We start from the raw sequence: 15,159 nt of genomic DNA, 5'->3' as shown, positions 1-15,159 counted from the left end.
AGAGACCTTGTATAGGAGAAGAGACCCAAACTACATCACAGGTAACAACAAAAGACATCAATATCTTAAAGGCAGCCCTAACTGAGCTTTAGGAATGCAACAGAACCAGTCTGACTCGATCACCAGCCACAGTTGATGACTCATAGCATCAACTAATAATCATCTAAGATCAGTAAAAAAAAAACCCCAAATCTCTCACACTCTCCTTGGGACAGCATTTCACAATTAGGGAGTTTATTGGGATTTCTGTGCTGTCTTCTGACACATCCAGCTCCGGTCACTGTCAGAGACAGGTCAGCAGATTAGACAACCACTGGGCCATTCTCTTACATAATTTCCTGTGTTCCCAATCTAACTGTCCCTTAGGACATCAATGGCTTAGCTAGTAGCCAGTTCAAACTAGCTTTTTGTATATTAAACATTGGGTAGTTTTTCAACTCAGCCTTGAAAAAGAAATGGGAAATGAAATTATGTTAATTAGAACTGAATGGCAGTCAATATTTTGCTTCTCTGTAGCCTTCTCTCATCCCATATTCATATAGCATAATCATTTGTTATAAGTGGACCTATGCGAAAGTTCCAATTTTCAATAGAGGAGGGATCAAGATGCAAAATTCAGGCATGGTTTACACCTGTTTCTAATTTCCACTTTCCATTCACTTGTTAAAATTCTTTTTACTGCCAACAAAACCCCTTGTCTTTTCCCCTCCCCTCCCCACATCACATCACTTCTTTTTTTTTTTAAATCTGTGTTTTTTCATATGGCTCGAAATTATAAGAAGAGCTGGGTGAAACCTCAGCTGTCTGTAGGGTGACCAGATGTCATGATTTTATAGGGGCGGTCCTGATTTTGGGGTCTTTTTCTTATACAAGTTCCTATTACCCTCCACCCCCTGTCCCAATTTTTCACATTTGATATCTGGTCACCCTAGCAGTCTGCTGAGAAAAACACAAGCCAACCAAGAACAAAAACAGCCATATGTCCAACTGTCATAATATTTAATGAATTTGACATTGGGGGAGCTAATACTCCCAACTCTCCAACATTACAGTGAATATTTTTCGCAATGTCATGGAGCTCAGGAGGGAGATTTATCTATGGAGCAGGGGACTGAAGTTGTGTCTCTTTGGTTTTATACATGGTTCTATCACTGATTTACTACATGACCCTAAGCAAGCTATTTAACCTTTCTGGGCCTAAACTTACCGTTGCCAAGTTAAAATAATGCTCACTTAGTTTATAGGGATTTTGGGAAACTTAATTAAAGTTTGTAATGCACTTTGGCATCCTTGGACCAAAAAGACCTATGTGCAAAGTATTATTATAATTTGTGAGAATGGCAAATAGTTAAATTCACTAGCTCATTTCAGTGGAATTACTTGCATGAGTTAATGCTACTCCAAGTGAATAAAGGTTGCAGAATTGGATCATTAATATGTAGTGACATTAAATGCACAAGAAGGTAGTCAAGAATCTTTGAAATACACTGCCACACAACTGGAAGCAGGACCGGCTCTAGGCACCAGCAAAGCAAACATGTGCTTGGGGCGGCACAATTCCAGGGGCAGCATTCTGGCCACTTTTTTTTTGCTTGGGCAGTTGCGCTCTCGGAGCTTGGGGCAGTAAATTTTTTGCTTGGGGTGGCAAAAAACCTAGAGCTGGCCCTGACTGGAAGTAGAACTGGACAGCTGGGTTCTTTCCCATCTTTGCTGCTACAAGTTATTCCCTCTGAGTATTTGTATAAAATTTTTCACTAATGTCATCATTGACTCATGGTTACAGTGCTTCAACTTTGAGCATATATGATAATTGTCCTGTTAAAATAACAATTCTAGTCCATCTTTTGTCTACAATCACTCTAGAGGAGTGTCAGCAAATTGGTGTCAAAACAATATCAAAAGACAAATACTAGCAGAAAAAAAAGACCTTTCACCTGATCAGGACTAATAACTGTAAACACAAAAATTATTCTCAATATACTAGGGGGGAGGAGGGAGAAGAGGAAGAGAAGAGAGGATATTTCAATTGTCCAGCAATATAAGAATGATATATATTGAAATGTAATAAAATCCTAAAACAACCCCACAATCTGGATTCATGTTTTATACCCGCTGTCTATATGAAGTATGTATGAAGTGGAGTTGTAACTCTGTTGTTCCCAGGATATTAGAGGGTCAACATGGGAGAGAGAGAAGAATTCTATGTGGCTCAAAAGCTTGTTTTTCACACCCACAGAAATTGGTCCAATAAAAGATATTACCTCACCCTCCTAGTCTCTGTATGTAAAGTATGAGCATTACTCCAAATATTCATTTATGCAGATGCCAACAATTTATATAACTCTAACACTGCAAGTGCCTCAAAAGCCATAAATGTTTCATAACTAAGGTTGTGTCTACATTAGCACTTTTGTCAGTATAATTTGTGTCACTCGAGAGTGTGAAAAAACACCCCTCAGAGCAACATAAATTACACTGACAGAAGCACCAGTGTGGCTAGCACTATGTTGGCAGGAGATGCTCTCCTGCCGACATACCAACCACCGCTCGTTGAGGGTGGTTTAATTATGCCGGTGGGAGAGCTCTCTTCCATTGGTGCAGAGCAGCAACGAAGGAGGTCTTACAGTGGCGTAGCTACATCGGTATAGTTGTGCCACTGTAAGGTCTCTAGTGTACACATGGCCTAACTCTTGTACAGACACTCCCGAACTTACGCAATCGTTCCATTCCAGAAAGCCTTGCATAACTCGAATTTTGCATAAGTCAGAAATGTATACCCAAACGTTACGCAAAATAACCCACCACCACCTATTTATAGCTTACGGAACTTTTTCCATAAGTGTGAATTTGCGTAAATTATGTCTTGTGTAACCCAAGGAGCATCTGTCTACAACCCCATTTCACATATCCTGCCAGGAAACATGCAGGGTTAAACACCAGGACGGAATGAGATAGTTAAATTTAAGAGGTTTTAGATAAGAAGCTATCTTTTCTAACAAAATATTCTCAGTTCTACTAGGACCACATAGAAGTAAATTGCTAAGCAACTGGTTTTGCATAGGGATCCAAACAGTTGCAAATCAGGTTCAAAGTCCTGGTTCCATTGATACCCTATGTAAATCAGTGCTGTAAACCATACAATGTTTTTATGTCTCTATGCAACAACTGCCCATGGGCACTGTTCCCTCTAAGCTGTGCGCACGCACACAGATCCTAAACCCCGCGCTCACGGCGAAACACCGCACGCACAAAAATTTGCACAGAAGCACAACAATTTGCACAGAAGAAATTTTTTGCGCACACGGCCTGTCAAAAATTAGAGGGAACATTGCCCATGAGCCTGATCCCAAGCTCACTGAAATTAATGAAAAGACTCTCTGACTTCAGTGGGCTTTGTATCAAGCCACATGTACACAGCGGGGTGGGAATTTTTATTTTTGTAAACTATAGTCTAATAAAAAGAAAAGGAGTACTTGTGGCACCTTTGAGACTAACAAATTTATTAGAGCATAAGCTTTCGTGAGCTACAGCTCACTTCATCGAATGCATCCGATGAAGTGAGCTGTAGCTCACGAAAGCTTATGCTCTAATAAATTTGTTAGTCTCTAAGGTGCCACAAGTACTCCTTTTCTTTTTGCGAATACAGACTAACACGGCTGCTACTCTGAAACCTATAGTCTAATAATTAACTAAATATATTGCATGGTAAACAGTTCCAATAGTTAATCTCCACTTGTAAAGTGTGCCATCTACATACAGTATGTTCACAGATCAGGCCTAGAGAAATGCTATGCAAAAGCCAAGTTTTCAGTGTGCTAAACTGTAACAACCCAGGCAGATGGTAAATTGAGATTACCGATTAGTTGTAGGTGCAATTCCTAGACAGTTTGTTATCCTGCCCTCCCCATCTACCCTTCCTCACCCACCTTGTCTCATCTACCTCTTATCTCTTGTCTTTCAGACTGTAAGCTGTTTGAGGCACGGACTGTCATTTATTATATGACAGTACAGTGCCCTGGTCTTGTATGAGGCCTTTAGGCACTATCACAATGTGTGTTAAACAATAACAGTCTCACCTGGTAGAAGAAATGCATGTTTCACTGATTTTTGCTGAGACAACAACCCTTAGGGAGAGCGTTAGAAAAATGGCAGAGGTGGATCAGGATAGGCAGCTGGGTCTAATATTAGGTAGCTATGGAAAGAAATGAATTTGACAGTGGTTGCAGTCTCCTATAGTCCTCTTCTCTCTCTCTTTCCAAAGTTAATATATTTAGATTTACATTAGGTTAATGTTAGGTGATGGAGAACATAAAAAAAGTTAAATGGAGGCTGGACTTAGCATAAACCTTGCTACATAATATATTTGCAAAGAAGGCGCTTATGTATGCCATGGCTGGGGTGTTACTATGCAACATGTATTCTTTTCTTTTGCTAAACTTTGTGCTTTTAGAATTGTAAGGCAATCACATTAATAAATAGACCATTCACAAAACAACACTGCAGAAGTGTATCATGCAGGTAGAAAGATGTATTTTACTTGGTTGTACTCTCCTTGTCATTTGCCATTATCAGCACTAGCTTCCGCTGGAGAAGAGAATTCACTTCAATGGACACATTTTCAGTGACCCCTCTGGTCAGTAGCCTATGTTAAATTAACCCTGTGCTCTCCATCCACTTCCTGGTGAAAATGCCATAAGGGTCCAAAGTCACCACCATATGTGCCAATATTTTGGCAGTCTCAGCAGAAAAACAAAATCCTGTATAGATTAGGGATAGGGTATGGAGCCTGACCAACCATCTCGTACACAGCAATAGTCCCTTCAAGTAAGAGTAGTTGATGAGGCACTACGGAAGAAACCATTGTACCTTTGCTACATCCATTCTTTTGATAAATAGAGGACTTCAAACTCAATGGTTTTCAACCTATATCACATGTCCCAAACTTTTTTGTTAATTGTACTAATTATGTTGATTTTCACACTCGACAGAACAGTTATCTGCGATATTCTATCCCCAAGCAACTGATTACATTGATGTACCTTGTTTTACCCTTTACTAGATAGAGATCCTTTGTCTAATAGTTAGGAAGTATTAAGTGAGTCCTTGGGTTCCATTCCCAAACCAATCAATGACCTCAAGTTAACTCACCTCTCTGTGCCTTGGTTTACCTGCTTTATTGGTGGCTATAGTAATATTTGACTACTAGTAGGGGTTATGAGGCTTGTTTACAAAGAGCCTTGAGATCCTTAGTTGAAAGGTTCTATAAGTGCAAAGTACCAAAATGGAAATGGCTTTATTGAACTGCTACTTGTAAGTAAAGCAAATGTGACAAGAGGGATCCTTTGTACATGATTTAGTTCAGTGGGCCTGTCTTTTGTGTGTGTTCTCTGATTCCACTTAATTTGTTTGATTATTATCCCCGTTTATCCTTCTGTTTGACCCTGTGGGGAATTCATAGTGTATTTGTGACATCATTGTCTGTTGTCATGGGGATTAATGTGGTGTCACATTCTTCATCCTTATATTGCTACCAGATCAATATTTTTGGTCATCAGAAACAGCTGTAAGAAAAATGCTGAGAAATGCAACAAATATTAGGTAACATTACATCCTTGCCTGCAAAACAATTGTTTCAGATTTTGGGGGACCCTTGAGCCTTTATGTGTATTAAAAATGATTCTTCCAAACAAAACAAGCCCATCCTTTGAGGCATGTCTATTTTAGAAGAATTCTATTTTAAGTACAAAAATGTGGAAATAAGTCCAACACTGACATTTGACTGGAAATAAGCCAATGGGTCTCATTAGAAATTACACAACACATTTCATGTGTTGCCTCCAAAAAATTAGCAAATCCTTCCAATTTGGGAATTTAGGGAATTATTGTGTTTCCACTAGAAAATGGGGAAAAAAATGTTTCTGAACTATTTAGCATTCTCCATCACTTAAAACACTGAATCAGATTGTGCGCTGACGTACAACTCCGTCATCTCCATTACAGTTAACATGTATTTCAGTGTAGACTTTATCTCATGTATTTATGCCTCATTATATGTATTTGAAGTAGTAAATGGAATCTATGGAACAAAACAGAGGCTACATAATTTCATACAGAATAGACAATTTAGTTACCAGCTGTAATATCTACAAGCAGCAAAGGGAATAGAATTTAGTGAGCAAGAGCTTGACTCCTGCTAAGTTTGTTTTCACCCCGCCACACTGCTTTCACAGCATGAGGGGTATGCTGGAAAAGGAGGAATGGCCAGGGTGTTGCTGCATTAGTGAACCCTGGCTGTTGGAACAGTACCCTTGAATGCAGTTACTGCCTCGTGTAACTTAGAGTAGCCCTAAGATGGCTCAAAGTTCTGTTGGAGGCTGAATCAGCTCCCAAGCTATCCTAAGACCAGGGATCTACATAACTTGAGCCATTTTTGAGATATCAAAAATTTTGGTTTAGACTCTAGAGGGAAAATGTGTATTTGTATAATGCAAGTGACTTTTACTCACTTTTATTCAAAAAGCATCACCACCCCCAAAAAAATCAGGTTGGGGCTAAGATCAAGCATGCAACATTCCAGTCCAAACAAAATTACTTTGAAACAGTTATTAACAATTTCAGATTGGTTAGAATGAAGTTGGAACTCAACAATATGAATGGTGTGGAGAAACTGAATAGGGATGTGTTATTTACCCCTTTACATGACACCCAATGAAATTAATAGGCAGCAGATTTAAAGCAAACATGAGGAACATTCTTCACACAATGCACAGTCAACCTGTAGAACTGGATTAGGGTTGCCAATTTTGGTTGGACATATTTCTGGAAGTTTCATCACAAAACATAATCTAATATTAAATAATAAAATAAATAATTAAATAATAATAAGACAATCCTGGAAGGTTGGCAACCTTAAACACATTGCCAGTTAATGTAGTGAAGTATAACTGGGTTAAAAAAAAGAATTAGATCAGTTTATGGAGGATAGGTCCATCGATGGCTATTAGCCAAGATGATCTGGGACGCAACCCCATGCACTGGGTGTCCCTAAACCTCAAAGTTCCAAAAGCATCTGGCACTGGCCAATGTCAGAGACAGGACACTGGGCTACGTGGACATTTAGTCTGATGCAGTATGACCATTCTTATGAATCATTGCAATGCCTTGCAACATATAAACTGCAGTTCTGGAGCCTGATCATTCCATTAGTTGTGCATGTAAGTCACACTGATGCCTTAGTTGTAGTCACACATCTTACGAAGCCAGACAATCCCCTCCCGTAGGGAAAACAAACATGAGAGACTACAGCTTGTTCCCAGAATCAACAGTTGTCAACCATATGCATTTACTGATACATCATCCCTGCAGCGGGAGACAGATCTGTAGGATCTCAAAACCACAGTGGATGACACAAGTTTTGCCCTCAGCCACCTGGAACCGCAAAGTTCAGAGAGGAGTCCATGGAGCCAGAGACCTAGACCTCACATCAGTACTCTCCCTTTGACCGCATGGTTGCTTTAGGAGATCCGTGGCAAGAGTTACTCACGCCTTCCATCCTAGCCCTTGGAACAGAAATGCTTGTACAAACTGTATTTCAGAAATCACTGTGCACTTTGCCCAGAGTCAAAAATAAAGTTTTCAATATGAATATTAGAGACAGCAAATTAAGCAGCTCTGTAGCGTGAGAACAAGTTTGATCAGCTCCTTCATTGTATAAAATGAATATTTCCCTACTCCCCATCAATATGGTATTTATTCACTTCCACAAAAATTATCCTATTCCATACAGTATTGGGAGCAGGGAGTGCTGTGATTGCTTTATGCCCTCTTCATTGCTGCCTCTGATTCTCTAAGCTTTGTGACACACACATTGCTGGAGACTGGTAGAGCTTGGAAATTCATAAGAATGTAAGAACGGCCATACTGGGTCAGACCAAAGGTCCATCTACCCCAGTATCCTGTCTTCCGACAGTGGCCAATGCCAAGTGCCCCAGAGGGAATGAACAGAACAGGTAACTATCAAGTGATCATTCTCAGCTTCTGGCAAACAGAGGCTAGGGACAACATCCCTGCCCATCCTGGCTAATAGCCATTGATGGACCTATCCTTCATGAATTTATCCAGTTCTTTTTTGAACCCTGTTATAGTCTTAGCCTTCACAAAATCCTCTGGTGAAGTGTTCCACAGGCTGACTGTGCCTTGTATGAAGAAATACTTCCTTTTGTTTGTTTTAAACCTGCTGCCTATTAATTTCATTTGGTGACCCCTAGTTCTTGTGTTATGAGAAGGAGTAAATAGCACTTCCTTATTTACTTTCTCCACACCAATCATGATTTTAGAGACCTCAATCATATTCTCCCCTTCTCAGTCATCTCTTTTCCAAGCTGAAAAGTTCAAGTCTTATTAATCTCTCCTCATATGGAAGCCATTCCATGCCCCTAATCATTTTTGTTGCCCTTTTCTAAACTTTTTCCAATATATATCTTTTTTGAGATGGGGCAACCACAAATGCACACAGTATTCAAGATGTGGGCATACCATGGATTTATACAGAGAAATAATAAGACAGAAAATATCATATTTTGCATCTCTTTCTTAATGATTCCCAACATTCTGTTTGCTTTTTTGACTGCCACTGCACATTGAGTCAAAAAAGCGAACAGAATGTTCTCTGAGGCATACAGCAAATGAAAGCCCTCAGGGAAATCTGAACATCAGAGCTTTGAAGAAATTAGAGTTTCGTTGAAACCACTCCTTTCCTGCACCAAGTTGTTGTAATTCCCAGAGCAATGGTGGGCTCAATCCTCACTAAATTGCTAATTACTAAGCCAAGTTTTGGAATTTGTTTTTCAGACTGGTAAGAAAAGAATAAGGCTATATCACTGAGAGATGGGAAATACACACTTACTTATACACACTTCTATCCCCTCCTATAAAGGCAAGGTCTTACTCAAAGCCTGTTGAAATCAATGGGAGTCTTTCCATTGACTTCAATGGGCTTTCAAACTAGATCCCTAGTCACCCTGAAAGGGGAATGTTACAGAGTAAAACTGGAGTCCAATTCAGCAAGACCCATAAGGCCACGTCTAACTTTAAATACATGATTAGCCCCATTGGCTTCAATGGCACTGCTCACGTGCTTGAAGTTAGGCATGTGCTTATGTGCCTCACTGAACTGTGGCACTGGAAATAAATAAATTCATGGGGAATAAATAATTCTGGGGACCCAAAACCTGCAATTATTTTAGTGCTTAAATCATATGTTGACTGGTAAGCACCTATATCTTTGCAATTCAATTATCTTTTGAAGGAACCATTGGCATATGGACCTTCCTGTCTGTCTGAGGTGGAAGTTTGTCTTGGCTCCCTGGATACTGTTCCCACCACACCTCCTTCTGTTTGTCCCTCTCCTCTTTCAGTGTGTATCTGAAAGGTTGCCCCACAGCCTGAACCTAGTGAAATCAATTCAGATTTACTCAGGACAGGGCATTTAGACTTTTCCCAAAATTATATACAGCTGGAAACTCACCACCACATTGTAACAGATCTTTCACACACTCCAGCACTGCTGGGGAGGTAGTATAGGGAGACATACTCTCCATGAAGGTTACACAAAGCCTGCTCATTAGCCAGCTTCTGGGCACCATACAAGGGTGTTCCCCAGAAAGTTCAGGGCTGGAAGACTGGCCCTATGCCACCTCATACCCAGCCCCCAATATACACACCTGCCACAGGCAGAAAGTAGTGTGTCTTTCTTGAGAGTTCATCTACATGGGGCAATTAACCAGCACAGCGGCAGCAGAATAACTCTTCCACTATATCTATTCAAGAATAACTCCCCACGTGGCCAAAATATTCTGAAGAAAAACAGACTTTATCCTGGAATACATACATCACTTTTGAAGAAGAGTAATTATTCCAGAATAAAACTGCTTGTACTTCAGAACAGAATGCCTGCAGGGGGAGTTATTCCAGAATAGCCAATGATACAATAAAGCGCCAAGCATGCTCAAGAAGAGAAAAACCATCATTGACTTTCAGGTTGAGTCTGCTGTATTGGCTGTTAGAAAAGACACTTTCCACTTGCAAACTCTGCACATTTGATGAGGAATCATTGACACAAAAGCATGTGCTGTCAATAGCTTTCAACAAGTATGTATGAACTTTATAATACAACAGCACAATTTTAAAGTGTTCCTGACTTTAATTAAAACCTTCCATTACCACCTCACAAAACCAAAGAGAGGACCTAAACCTCACTCAGGGCTTGTTCAAAAAAGGATAGGGTCCCTGTGAAGCTATTCATTTGGGGCCAAGTTTGTAAGGGCCAACAGTCAGCGTATGCCCTTCTCCCTTCAACCTACCTCAAATAGCTTTACCATGCCAGATGAAAGAGCTTGTGGTAGAGAGATTTTTAGAGACAAAAATGACAGTTGCACACCTAACTACCATTTTTGTCTGAAAATCTCCTCTCTAAATACCACATGGGGAAAGGAAAGATTAAACCTAAAATTGGGGGAAAGAAAATAGGCACACAAGCCCCTAGTGGGCCCAGCTTATTCTCCATAGAGTCCATCATCAATACAAAGGAGTTGACTCCTCACGCCAATCAAAACTAGATCATCGACACTGATGAACAGCCCTCTCTGGCCTTGGTGAGGCAGACCCTGCTGCCCACAAAAATATCCAAGGGGGCCCCTGCCTTTGCAAAGATGGAAGCCTTGTCTGAACGAGCCTGGTCCTCAGTGAGGACGAAGCCCATAGCAAGTTTCAGATCCCAGTCTTTTGTCGTTGTGTTTTAATGCACTTGCCCAGTCTATGGTTAAAATTATTAATTATTAGTAAATAGAAAGAGTGTGCAGGAAGGGATTCACACTCTCAGAGCTCAAACAGCTGAAGGGATTTCACTCAAAACTTTTCAGAGATAAAAGACAACTTCTGACATTTATAATCATGCACCCCTAACAAGTGAAATATTGAGGAATATACAAGCATCTGAAAATAGGGAAGCAAAATGGATACAGTTTGTGACCTCTGCTCTACAGTGCAACAACAGATGACCATTATAAATCAGCAGCAATGTAACACTAGTAGATTTTTATATCTGTGTGTATGAGTACACACACACATATATACATGCATGCACATGTGCACACAGAGAAAAACAGGTCCACCACAGGAAGTTTGAAAACTATTGCTTAACCATTTAGCACATTACTTCTCTATATATTTCACAATGGGTTGCTTCATTAATCATTATTTAACTATTAGTAAGATGGAGGAAACAATTTACAGCAGACCTAGAAGGGAACACAGAAATGGTGAAGTCGTCATTCTTTGAGAGAGCAGATCCAGCTGACTTCGACCTACAAGGCCAACCTTGACAGACAAGTCTGTTTCCCCAGGGCTTGAAATTTTATGGTGGGCAGGAGAGTCTATTAACATTCTTAAAGCTCTCCATTTTGATTTGCTGTGAGGATTGTTGTGCATTTATGCCATTGTCATTTAAATGCATTTTATAAGCACTCTCTGTCTCAAGAGAGATTACCACTCTAGAATATAAGGATTTGTCTACACAGATAAATTAATCCAGATTAAGATAGGGTGTGAATTTAATGTAGATTAAATATTCATGATCAATGCCCTGTGTGGACACTCTTATTCTAGAATAAAAGTGATTTATTCCAAATTAAGATTTTTCAGTACAAAGCACTCTTATTCCAGAATAAGAGCATCCAAACAGGGAGTCGATCAAGAATAGCTATTTTGGAATAACTCTCCCTGTAGATAAAACCAAAGAGAACAATAAACATCCTTCCAGAATTATTCACCTCCTCCTTCCCACTGTTAAAACTCAATTTTAAAACTTAGTAGCAATGTCTCTCTTTTTCTGATTAAAATAAAATATTAAGTATTTTATCCATAGCAGTGTAAGAGATCAAAAGGTCCATTACAATGGCCTAGAACATTTTTTTCCTCAAACTTTTGCATTGGTGGCCCCTTTCACACAACAAGTCTCTGAGTGCAACCCCCCCTTATAAATTAAAAACACATTTTTAATATTTTAATGATGGAGGAGAAGTGGGGTTTGGGGATGGAGGCTGATGGCTCGTGACCCCCCCCACACACACACACACATACATAATAACCTTTGACTCCAAGGGGTCACAACCCCCAGTTTGAGAACCCCTGGCCTAGAATATACATTTTTTGTAGGTCACCAGTAGTTTTATCAAGAGGTAGAAGCAGCAATAAGCCAAGTTTGGTACACAATATATCAGGGTCACAGATAAACAGTGCAGAATGGAAAGCACAGCAAAAAAGGGGTGAGAGAAGTAGGTGTGGAGAGGGTGTTCCTAAATGTCTGCAACTAGGAACAATTCTAAATGCTTCCAAATCACTCTATATATTTTGATTTTTTTATGCCATCTTTCCCAGGACCACAAAGCAATCACTTAGCCCCAAGCACAAAGCTTAAACATTGTTGTGATTTGTGTTCCAGCACTTGTTAGTGTTAGACATGTCAACTTAGAGACTGCTACCTCACAGGCTGTACATATAGGATGAGATTTTATTAACATAAATAAATCTATCTTTACAAATAATTGTTAGTGCTTCCTCCATCAATACACATTTAAACTTTCACCCTGGCTAAAAAGCATGGGAGTAACTTTCACAGTTTAGGTTTCCTTCTCTGGTAGTGTAGTTGCTCCCTAGCAATGATTTTCAGGGAGAAAGAAAATAAAGCCATCCTGCTACAAACTACAGGAAAGAAAATTTCTCTGATAAAGTGATTAGTCCCAGCCTGAAGGATTAGGAGTCGTGGGATCAGCAACCACTGGGTTACATGATCACATGGAAACATATTCAAGTCTCCCCATGTTTTAAAAGTTTTCCTTCATGTTCACGATCTGACACACTCCTTTCTAGGTTCAGTTTTGTTTTTAATATGGCAAAACAAGTATTTTTAGTATTAAAAATCGCTTGTACTGCTTCCTCGTTTCAAATTATAACAAGTACACTTTCAAACTATATTAAAATGATCCATCACATCTGTTAACTCCCTCCTCTGGCTAAGCTACTTTTTCCCCTTAGTAACCGGACAAAATAAGTAGCAGTTTAAAACAAAATTAAAAAAAAAACCAGACCAAGAATGAGTTGTATTGCTTACGGTTTCAGTGTTACATTAGATACCTCTGGGCTTGTAAACCCCTCTTGCTTTCTAGGCAGGATCCTTTTTTTTTCGTTGCTTGGATAGAGAAGTTTTCAGCCGTAATAAATGGGTGGAGCTGAAGTGTCAGCTGATCTATTACAGCCGTCTCTCTCTTAAGGTGGTACTGAGGTGTAAGTAAGCAAGTAGCACCTTGGAGTAATACTGATGAACATCGTTTGATACTTTGCACGGAGAAAAAATGGGGTGAAAGCACAGAGAGTCAGAGATATATCTCAGAACCAAGGACCAACTTTAGTGATCAACAGTATGACATTAGAGTTATCACATTTAACAATTACCCAAGTGTTAACTTCTTAATATATATATGCAAACAGCTAAAAAAAAAAACTTTGGTGATTGATGGGCATGATCTGAAGAGAAGGCTTTCAGAAGAAAGAGCAAGGAGCTGAAGTTTGTAAAACAGACTTAAGGAAATGCTGTCAAATACAAAACAAGTGCCCCAAATTCTGGCAATTCTGCCTCATTTCTTATGGAAAGGGTATTTGCAAGTAATAATTTGCAGATATTTATTCACAACACTGTTCATCTTTCTAGATCATCTACATTAAACAATTTTTCCATAGAACTCAAGGGAAACAATAGTTTCTGTACAAATGCTATTTTTAAAACTTTAGAGAATGTACTGGAAAACAATTTCTCTGCAGGCTTGTTGAAGGTTTGTTTTTTGTTTTGGTGGTTGTTTTTTAAATCTGACCTATGGATTTCTATATCAGGGATACAAGTGTCTCTCAAATATTAATATGTCTTCTCCACAAGAGGATGTAATGTTAGGGTGAGAATTTAGTAACTGCTAAGATACCACAATGACAGCTACCCTAGGACTGCAATAGATTGGAATTGTACAACACTGGGAGCTTCTTTACACAGAAACTTGCATTAAAATAACTAATTTGTTTTAAATCAGACCTTTTGTTACTTTATGGCAAGTCTATGTGGAGGGACATTTCAAAATAAGTGTCCTATTTTTATTATTATGTGTATTACCGTAGCATCTATCAGCCCTAGTCATGGACCAGGACCCCATTGTGCTAGTCACTGTACAAACAGAACAAAAATAGCCCTTGCCCCCCAATGAGTGAAATTTTTAGTAATTTACAGTGTAATTTTCAAGAACAGGTAAGCAACATAAGCACCTATGGGCTTTCAGCGTAAATTTCTCCAAATTCACACAGCAACCTTAAGTGTTTCACCATTTGCCAGCGTTCATGCAGGGACCTAAATTTTCTGACCCACAGCCTAGCCACAGGCTTTGGCCTTGGATCAAGCACTTAGGAGATTTCTCAGACTTTGAGGACTGCCTCCCAACTCTCATGGCTACCAGCAACACAATTGGAAAACACAGCTCTTGAAACCCATCACATTAAATGAAGTGACATTTATGAGAGTCTTGTAGCCAAATTAACCATGTAGCCAAATTAAAGAAAGACAAATAGAAATGGTGTGGAGGAGATTTCATCAGATGACAGGAAAGTCTCTGGGTTTTTTGAGATACTACACTAGAGCATTTATTACTTTCAAAAAGTAGTATTTGCTTATTAAAGCTTGGGTTTCGAAGCAAACACAAAGCTCCTATGCCTATTTACATATGAAAATTATTACTGTTTTACTCAGTCAATTTCTCATTATCAGCTGTCCCCTGGCATGTATGCGTTACAATGGGGTCTTATTAAGTAAACCACAGCACCCATCACCCAATCTCATATAACTCCACTGGCTTCCTTACTTGGTTTATAATTCAGGGCATAGTTATATCTTTAAAGAGGTGTTCAAAATATTTTTGTTTATTTTTGCAATATCATGACCATCAAAACCTTTTATTTATACTTCTGGGTAGTACAGTAGTGCCTCTCCAAGCTGAAACCTGAGTGCATCATTTCTAGCCCTCAGAGTTTTCAGATGGGCTAAACACCCACAACTGGGACCAGATT

At 39.4% G+C, this 15,159-nt stretch overlaps 1 protein-coding gene across 3 annotated transcripts in view; it reads right to left on the bottom strand.

The window, feature by feature from the left end:
- PLA2G4A (phospholipase A2 group IVA) overlaps positions 1–13,290 on the bottom strand; it is a 129,833-nt gene extending 116,543 nt beyond the window's left edge. Inside the window, exon 1 of one of the 3 annotated variants that reach the window (XM_038414861.2) lies at positions 13,169–13,290. The gene's annotated coding sequence lies outside the window, so the exon portion shown is untranslated. Of the gene's footprint in view, positions 1–13,145 lie in introns of all 3 variants that reach the window. The other 2 variants (XM_043490706.1, XM_043490705.1) reach the window with 2 other exon arrangements.
- Between the last annotated feature and the right edge of the window lie 1,869 nt (positions 13,291–15,159).

This window comes from Dermochelys coriacea, chromosome 8 (assembly GCF_009764565.3).
Source record: "Dermochelys coriacea isolate rDerCor1 chromosome 8, rDerCor1.pri.v4, whole genome shotgun sequence".
Classification (NCBI taxonomy): Eukaryota; Metazoa; Chordata; order Testudines; family Dermochelyidae; genus Dermochelys; species Dermochelys coriacea.
The sequence above is the reverse complement of the archived record's forward strand: the minus strand, read 5'-3'. Positions and strand labels throughout refer to the sequence as shown.